This window comes from Chenopodium album, chromosome 4 (assembly GCF_948465745.1).
Source record: "Chenopodium album chromosome 4, dcCheAlbu1.1, whole genome shotgun sequence".
Classification (NCBI taxonomy): Eukaryota; Viridiplantae; Streptophyta; class Magnoliopsida; order Caryophyllales; family Amaranthaceae; genus Chenopodium; species Chenopodium album.
In genome coordinates this window covers 64,506,251-64,516,352 of record NC_137837.1, presented here as the reverse complement: position 1 = coordinate 64,516,352, position 10,102 = coordinate 64,506,251, and the positions used below count along the sequence as shown (strand labels likewise).

Here is a 10,102-nt window from a genome sequence, read left to right as displayed (position 1 = left end):
TTTGTTAGGTTGTTTTAGGACATTAATTCCTGACTATTTGGGGGACCTTGAATTAGAGTTGATCCTATATATCATTACGCTTTTTTGTAAGAAATTAGTAAGGAGTCGCCAATGAGTTTTAGGAAAATTCATAAATCTCGTTCATATCTTTCTCCCAAGTAGAGTTCAAAGAATATTTAGCAAGACTCATAAGTTTACCCACGCCTAAATTGGTTTACTTGTACCAGACATGAGTTCGAGAGCGAGGGTACTAAAATAATGTTCCCTTTAGGGTGGAATCGCTATTCTAGCCCTAGTGCGGCCTCTACTAGCTCTTTCCATTTCACAATATCAGCACCAAACAATATATGCAACATAATACCTAAAATTAAGTTAGTTGGTTTTATTTACAAGCATTAATCACTTAGGAATTACATACATTGCAAAGTCATTATTCTTTATTTAATTCAAATTCGTGAAAAGGAACAATAAATACACAAGATTCGCCTTGGCTTAGGTGATAAACAATAATTAATTATTCCAATCTTAATCTTTGATTAACGCAAGAATGCTCTATGAAATAAATAAATTAAAAGTTTATTTAAAGTGATCAAACAATAGTAATTAATTGATTTAAAGTTATTTAAACAACAAAAAGAAAGGTGATTTATCTAAGTGCTCGAGAAACTAACCACATTTTTTTGCTAGATTTTTGTTTAGAACCCTTATGGACTCGTTCTTGTTCGGGAACCTCCACCATAAGGACAAGTAATAAGAGGGGTGAGTGTTTAGGACAACATGATTGATAGTACACAAGTTCACAAAGTTCCTTCTAGCTTTTTTGGATTAATTTCTTTGTGTTTAAGCTTCATATTAAGCCCCAATTTACAAGGAATGGATGCGTTTTGGGTTTTGAGCATTCTGTCGCAACAGGTGGCGCGTGCATCACAGAAGGTCGCGCGCTTGCTGCGTGCAAGTAATTTGGATGCCCTGCCAGGGGCAACCTAACTAATGTTCATGCGCGCGGTATTATGGTAAGATTCGATTCAGTATTTTCTTGAAATTTTGAATCTCTCGTGAGCGCATCACTGGAGGTTGCGCTAGATGCCACGTGCAACCTTGTGAGTTGCGCGCGCCAGACTAGCCCAACTCGTTGAGTTGCACGCGGATTTTCCTGCGGCAGCTTTGGTTTTTAACCTAGGCGCCTCTAAATCCGTCAAAATTAGGTTTTTACTCCGGGTTTAGGCCTAATTATTGACCGAGCTTAATTAATTGGACTTTAGTTCATTTTGTCTCGGGTTAGGCTAGTCGTTTTATATTTTTATGACTTAATCAGCAGTCCATAAGTATTCCTCACGTTGATCCAACACGAAGATGGTTCTATTTATCGTCATAGCACTTCCGGTCGGGAAAGGAGGCCAAAAGTAGATGTCTACACGTCTATACTTTTGAACATTTAGGAAAAAAAATTGAACAATTATATAAAAATTGAACATTTAGTAAAAAAAAATATGAACATGTCACAAAAATGTACATAATCATCCAATTATATACGTTCATTTTTTATAAAGATATGTTCATTTAATATGCAGTAAATGTTCAGTTTATATTACAAAACTATTTTCACTATAAAACTATTGAATTTTTACGAGTCAGACAAACTTCTTTCACAAAATTTATGTTTATTATATAGTGTATCTAATTTACTATACATGTTCAAAATTTGCGATTGTTCATATTTTCTTATGAAATGTTTAAATTTTGCGATTGTTCATATTTTTTTACTAAATGCTCAAAACTATTGACGTGTTTCATTGCAATTGTTCAGATTTTTTACTAAAAAAATATTCAAAAGTATAAGCGTGCACCTTAAAATTTGATTACTCCATATTAATATATCGGTATTCTCAAGTTTAATGGAGTCACTAGTAGAAAAATGTAAAAGGGCACCGGTTCAAAACCCACCTATAGCACCGGTATTCATTTGAGGGATGGCAATAAGTGAAAATTTTTGCCACCGGTTCAGAACCGGTGGCAATAACATAGTTATTAGCACCGGTTTGGTGTAGAACCGGTGGCAATAACACAACTATTGGCACCGGTTTGGTTCAGAACCGGTGCCACAAATGCCCCAAAAAAATATTTTTTTTTTTTTGCATTTTTTTTAACTTAAATTGATATATATACACTTACATATATGTAAACTTATAATTTCCATTAATATAAAGTTGTAACATGAGTACAATACAATTTTAATTCAAAAAAAAAAATATTACAGAATATAATAATATTACAACAGTAGCGTAGAGAAGATTAGCTGCAGCGAGAGTAGAACAGCAGTGGCGTGGAGCATAGAAGCAGCAACGTAGACCAGAACAGCAGCAGGAGCATAGAGGCATGCAGCAGCAGCCTTGCATAGGCCTTGCGAGGCAGCGGAGGCAGCATAAGCCTTGCATAATGTTAAAGCCTTGCGAGGCAGCAGCTGCAGCAGGTGGTTTATACCTCTAGGCCTTGGGATTTAAAGGTCACATGAACAACAGGTTTACATATTACCACAAGCTATTTTACAAATCCGAAGCAAGCTTCAAAAAGAAAAGAAAAAAAAAACAAACAAAATAGCAAATGATTGTAGACAACATACACCATGAGCTCCTAGCTGTGTATAAGCAGCAGGCTTTGCAACAGCAGCAACTGGAAGAGTTACAGGAGCAGGTGCAACAGCTCCATTTTGAGGAGTGCACGTATGATCAGTGAACAACGTCTTGATATCAGGGTTTGGTCTGGGATTCTAACAAAGCGGATGCTACCAATTTAAGCTGAACAAATCAGAGAGTTAAAAAATCTGTAAACATATATACCCAATCTTATTTGATACAACAAATGCAATAATACATAACAATCAGATACGAAATAGATCAAGTCTTTTTAAGAATATACATGACAATTAGGTGCGCCTATTGAATACTTCAAGCCTAGAGCAAAAAAACACGCTCTGCCCTAATTCCCTAGTGCCTAGACGCGCCTTAGGTGTGCTTTTCAAGACACTGATCCTTTTGATTTTTAATTTTCTTCTACAGTTATGTGGTTCAAGATGATTGACGTGTCATGTAAGGAAAACTAAATTAAAAATCTAAGTAACATTGTTTATTATTAGTATAATATGCTTTTCCAGTTCACGGTTTAGGGGGGTGACTGGGTGAGTGAGAGCTACTTAGATAACACTATCACCATTTATTAGATATTGGACTTATCTGAATTTTGAAGAGACTGAGACATAATAAGTCACTCTTGCCGTGTATAACAGAATTTATGAACATATCATGAACATAAAACCATTCAACCAACAAACAAACTAACAGCAGGGTCTTTTACCTTTGATAAAACATTTGAAATCAGAAGCAAACAAGATTTCCTGCTCCCAACTAACATGACAAGAACTAAATTATTACCACATAAGCTAGAAACACTAATTTGCCAAATTATTACTACAGCTATTGTGACCACTTCACTTTGGGAGTTGAGGTCTTGCACGATAGATCTCCCCGGGTGCATGCAATATTTTCTATTCCCAACTGGCATGGTACAACCGTACAAATTAAAAGGATACAAGGATCCATCCTTAAATTATTACCATCACCAGGGATCAATAGCTCGATAAACTACCGGAGAATACCCCAATATTCACTAACTAATTTTCCAAAAAGTCAAAAGACACAAGTCAAGGGCACAAAACAGTCTATCAGTTGTCCACATGTACTATATCCTATAAAGCATTAAAAACGAACGATTGTGGGGTTTGTAAAGTATACTTGAAGTTAGTTAGAGTTAAAAGCTGTGTAATTTCCTTGTAAAGCTCCCTCTTCGTTGAATGTTGAAAATACTTTCAAATCACCACACAAGTATCTCAACCGCCTTGGACTTGTCTTGCCTAACAAATTCAAACAAACACCACAATTTTAATACCAATTTCACTCCTCTCATATGCAAATATTCAACAAGTACACCAGCATACTATAACCCGATTCACATGTTCCTAAAGAGCTTTATTTCTCTGCAGCTTTCAAGCACAAGAACCAGTACAATCTCTATATATTCAGAAAAAAAGAAGCATTCAACACCTGCAACTTCACTCAAGCAACACCACATTCCAAGCTGCAAACATCATCATCTGTCTCATCACAAATGTACTCCCCATACACCTACCACAAATCACACAACGAGGTTCCCTCGGTTCTGCTTCTCTTTGATCTCAACATCTTACTTTCACTTCATCTATAATAATATCAATCATATTGTGATCAAATAATCACAAAATTCATCTAAACTACTCCACAAATTACCAACAATTTAATCTTAATTTAACAGTGTTTTGTGGTCAAATTACAAGAAAATTCATTAAAATTACTCCAGGAATCACCAGAATTCATCTAATATATAGTACTCAGTTTTATGAACATTCATCTAAATTACTCTAAACATTGCCAGAAATTTATCTAATTTACTCATTTTTTACGTCAAATTCCCATAATATTTGTCTAAATTACTCTACAAATTGTAATTATCAATAAACCACTGGTTTTATCAATGGAGATTAATTAAATTACAGGAAAAATTCACAAAACAGGAAAAAATGATTCTTATGAGAAACATGAATAATGCATAATAAATTGTTTACCTGAATCGTCATCATCATCATTTCTAATATTAGGGTTTGTACATTCCGATTGATGATTCGTCAAATTCATAGCTGAAAATTCGAATCAAGAGTTCTTTCACTTCCCATTCATTCGAATTCAATTCCCATACATACAAATTACAATAATTATCATAACAAGAGGGACAAAATCAAATTCAAAATCAAACATCACATACAAATTCAAACTCAAAAACAACGACCAAATCATAAAATCCAAAATCAAAACCCAAAAACTCAACAAAATCGAAACCCTAACCTAAATTATACAAAATTAACAAAACAAAGGAGGGTTAAACCTTGTGAGGAGCAGCTTCGCCATTAGAGATCTAGGCATCGTTCTCCCAGTTTTTTAAGGGCTTACGCCATTAGTGACGACTGCGGTGGTGGTGGCAGAAAGCTAGGAGGAAGAGAGAGGAGGGTTGCGTTGGTGGTGACTGCGGTGGGAAGCTAGGATGGAGAGAGAGGAGGGTTGCGCTGGTTGCGCTGGTGGTGGCTGGGGTGGAGCAAGAAGAGAGAGGAGACGGAGAGTTCGAGAGGAGAGGAGAGGAGAGAGAGCGTGTGAGTTAGAGATAGAGAGGGAAGAGTGAGGAGAGAGAGCGTGTTATAATTTTAGGGAATATTGGGAAAAGGCCACCGGTTAACCGGTGCCCTATTAAACCTGTTTTTTTTTTTGTGGTCTAGGCTTGCATTTTTGGCATCGGTTTTCAATAACCGGTGCGCATTTGTCGGTGCCCTTTTACATTTTTCTACTAGTGAGTAGCCCAATAGCTCATGTACATGGTTTCAGAAAAAAGTAGCCCGTGTACAACATTATAACTACAAGCCCCATTCTCGTGTTAAAAGAAGCTTCAAGTAAAAGAACCCATGTTATCGGTATTGTCAAGTTTAATGAAGTAGTCTTGTGTTATGAAATATTGTATGGATATCCATTATCCTCCTTTATCATTTCGGGATGTTCTAGAACTAGGGTATATTTTTATCTAAGCAAACCCTAGTTATATTGTATGTATATATATATCCCCACTCTATGGAATTATATAGACTGATCTATTCTCCCTAATTTCTCCTCGTTCTCTTTAATTTTATAACATGTTATCAGCACCAAAGCTCTAAACCATTGATTAAATTAGAATCCAATCTGAAGAATTTTTTTTTCTTTAACCACACGATTGACGAAGCCTCGATGGGCTTGATCTCGTGCTAATAATGGGGGCTCGTTTACATTAATCGGCATATTATGCAATTAATACAATCTTTAGAAGCTTTTAGAATTTGCATCATCATTGATCAATCTTTGCTAGTGCCAAGTGTCGACCATAAACCCTAGTTTTGTCAGCTAATCATTAATTAAATAAAGAAGCCCACTTGCTTTGATATTGTTTTTGGTGAGATTCATATTTATTTATCCTAAGGATTGAGAAAATTTTATTTATTTATTTGAATAAAGAACATGGTGACTGCATTTATCCTCAATGAAGTAGTGTCACAATTGAATATTGAATCTGTCACCAATTATAAAGGAAAATATGTATTTCCTACTTGTATTGTACAACAACTAGCGTGTAATATTCTCGCGACCGAAGCTTTTGTTAGCTAGCTGATTTTTGGTGGACATTGTGTCATCAAACTCGTTAAAATCCTTGTTATAGGCGCCCTACATCAATTGAGAACGAAGGCACAATGCTATGTTAAACGTGCTCAAAATTAGGGAAGTACTCCACTCAGAGTTATGTTTGGCTTTAATTCTAACTTGTCTAGTTAATTGTCTACCTAATATACTATATTTATTATTATGTCTCTACTTTGCATAATAATTTGTTATTACGAAATTTTGTCCTGCTATGTGGGCTGGGTGAATTAGATTTTGTGAACTAGTGAGTGTTTTGAGATGGAAAACTTTCACGACTCATTGTTTTCTAAGCTAATGTGCTAGTTTAATGGTATAGTTGCATGTTTTATTACTTCGGCTAATTTGTTATCCCATCGATTCATTGTGTTTTATTATGGACTTTGTTATATGTATTATCCTTCATAGTACATATTAGGGATATTATTCTAATATTTGGAGTATGATCTAAGTTTTATCTTATTTATTTCCATATTAGTTTATAAGGGTGATTAGTTATTATTGGTGAACTTAGCCTTTTATTAAACTTGAAATGTATATACTTGTTAGAGGTGTAACATTTATTTTTCTTGATACAGATAGCACCTATTATACCTCTAGTTTGATAGTAGAAGTGAAAAGCTCGGTTCAATAAAATACCAGTAAGCAAGGTTATACAAAGGTTAGTTTGTAATCCACATGTGATAAAAAAAAAAAATAAAAAAAAAATAAAAAAAAAAAAAAAAGTTTGAACCTCTATTTTTTGAATACTTGTGATTATTTATATGGGGTAGTAAATCTGTTTTAGTGATTTATACATAATATATGTTATTTATCCAAGATGTTAGTTATGATTTTCTTATTCACATGTCATATACATATTATGAATATACATATTGTGATGCATAGTGTTCTTTTAACTATGAAGAGCATAATGCATAGAAGTTATAAAACTATGATTGGTGTGTACATGCCATATATGCACTACATAAGTTTATATATGACCTTGATATAGTGAATTCTGTGAAATATCTAAGTATGTTTTTCTTTATTTTGCTGACATGGCATGTATGTTAACAACCTTATAAGTTGATATTATCATGAAATGTACTGACATGATTTCTATATTGAAAAAGTTATTGATGTGTGATTAAAATAGATTAGATTTGATATTATACGCCTACATGAAGTTGGATTATGGGAATGATGTGTAAATTGAACATAGAATTCTCGGACATATGAACCTTAAATTTATATGGGTCCTTCTAGAACAACTTAGAAATGTCTAATAGTATTTGAAAGTATGTTGACTGGATTATTCTCCGTTCACAAAACTAATATGTTCTAATATATGTCATTCGAGATTTATTACCTCATTTTTGGAAATGAATGAGAAATCTCATGATTATTAAATAAATAACAAGTATATATGTGTGTTGTTTTCTTGATCATATATAAGTAATATAACTTATGAAAAAGTTCATAAGTATTTCAGCAAAGAATAGTGTTATGAGTTCAAGAAATTAATTAAACATGCTATTTTGAGAAAATTACTTAAAGAATGTATTATGCCCATAGTTTACAGAATTTTCAACATAAAGATTAATATAATTAGGCAAGTGGAACAAGTAAGAGTTTTATAAGAATATTTTTCTTTGCTTGATACATGACATTACCAAAAGAATTTATGATTTAAGTGCAAGGGACTTCAAGGTTGTTGGATGACTTAGTTTATTTCATATCCCCACATGTAAGGATTAGGGGGAGATATTATTTATTTCGTTATTATATGTAATCCTTGCACATGAATTGTATGATATATTGATGGTCAGTAGTGCATACATTAGCATTAATATCAATGTCAATAATTTATTAAATAAAAGCGACCACATAATATTACATATTTACAAATGACACCATCCTGAATATGGATGTAAATAAATGAATGTCATTGATCATTACTAGTTGTAAATGCTCCAATTAAAATTATAGTCCCAGAAGGACATCGGTTACTAATGAAACCTAAAGCACGGCTGAAAGCGTTGTAGTCCAATAGATTAAAAAAAATAATAAAAAAATAATAAAAAATAAATTAAAAAAAAAAATAATAATAATAATAATAATAATTAATAATAATAATAATAATAATAATAATAATAATAATAATAATAATAATAATAATAATAATAATAAGAACGTTCGAAAAAAGGAATGGAGCAACTATTGACAATGACAAATTTGAGGAAATGATAAATCCCATTACAATTCTAGAATAAAATCATTTTTAGGAAAATCAATATGTCTCATGATTATATAAAAGTCTCCAAAAGAGTATGAAATATCCAACAAGATTAATTAACATGTATCAAGATTATAGTCAAAACTCTAGCAGAGTATATATAACTAATTATTGGATAAAATATTAGTTGATTTTCTTGCCAATTGTATAAAGAAACACATGTTGGTGTTCTAATATCACATCACATTCATGACCATGCATGAAATAAGTTTAATAAAGTGATCACTAGTGTGGAAAACTGAACAAAGTTCAAATCTAGAGAAGTGATTGGATATAATTAAATTAGGCCATCCGGGTTTAATAAATTCCTGTTATGAAAACCTAAAGTTTCATTTGATATGAAAGAAATAATGTGATGACGCTCTCTCATGTTAAATATACGAAATAAATTGAATGGCAAGACATAACATTGAGATTGAGCTATATTTAGACTGTGATTTTTCATATATTGTGTAAAAAGAAAAGCTCAAGAGATAATATATTGGTTTTTCTGAATAATTGGTGACCAGAAGTTCACTAGAATAATTATATGTTGACAAATATTAGGTAACTAGAAGCTCACCACGTACAAGTAATACGTGAAAATTTTAAGTAACTAGTATTACTATCAATGTTTTCTAGTGATCCCGAAGATCACCACCTAGTGAAATTATAAGAAAGTTTATATTTGTATAACAATTCTCTTGATTGGGTCTATTGTATGTCAGCACATAAGGAATAGAATAAGAAATTAGCAACTGCTCAATTTATTACCCCCTATTAATCTTGATCTCTAGAAGAGAACAAAATTTCATTATTCTCCGGAAGAGATAGAACTTTGTTGAATATATATATGATTATCCTACGAGATGAAATTTGATGCACATGAAATTATATTCTAAGTTGGTGAAGAATTGCCCCAACATTTGAGATATTTTACCAACTTAGGGGGAAGAATTGAAGTAAGTTGACAAAATTATAATACTATAAATAGTTGATCCCTCTAATGATACTTTGAAAAGTTACATGCCAACTTTTGTATCAAAATATGTTGCACATCTATGATTTGATTTATATACCGTTATGAACCATCTAGAGGAATAGAGAGATATATTTTGATTATGGTGATAATGATATTATGTGCATACATTAAGATAGATCTTGCCAATTTACTTGAAATCACTGCACCTGAAGTGTAGTTTGTATGATCGGTTCCAATAGAAATATGTGATACACGCCAAAATAGTGCAGTTGATTCTTTTAAAGTATAATAATAGTATGTTAATACCATAGTGTGAGAAATACCCTTAATATGTGGTATAGATATCTGAATTATTATAATAAATTGCCTATTATGTAAGAAAAGTTATGATGGTACCAATGAGAAATGCATTCTAATATCATAGTAAAATAGCATGCGAAATATACGTTATAGGAATTTTATGATACCGGTACACAATGGAACCGATAAATAATATGCATATGCATGATATAATGGACTAGTGAATAAGGCATCTGAAATATATGTCCATTTTAATATCGA

The 10,102-nt window shown here is 32.5% G+C and overlaps 1 long non-coding RNA gene across 2 annotated transcripts; it reads right to left on the bottom strand.

The window, feature by feature from the left end:
• Positions 1 to 2,695: 2,695 nt before the first annotated feature.
• Positions 2,696 to 5,265, bottom strand: LOC145627085 (uncharacterized). Of its 2 annotated transcripts, XR_014111311.1 has the most exons (4): positions 4,972 to 5,265; positions 4,655 to 4,726; positions 3,789 to 4,251; positions 2,696 to 2,795 (listed from the first exon to the last, which is right to left on the bottom strand). It is a non-coding gene; the product is annotated as an uncharacterized LOC145627085 (long non-coding RNA). The 2 variants fall into 2 exon arrangements; XR_014111310.1 differs by lacking the exon at positions 4,972 to 5,265 and having other exon boundaries at positions 4,655 to 4,963.
• Positions 5,266 to 10,102: the final 4,837 nt, after the last annotated feature.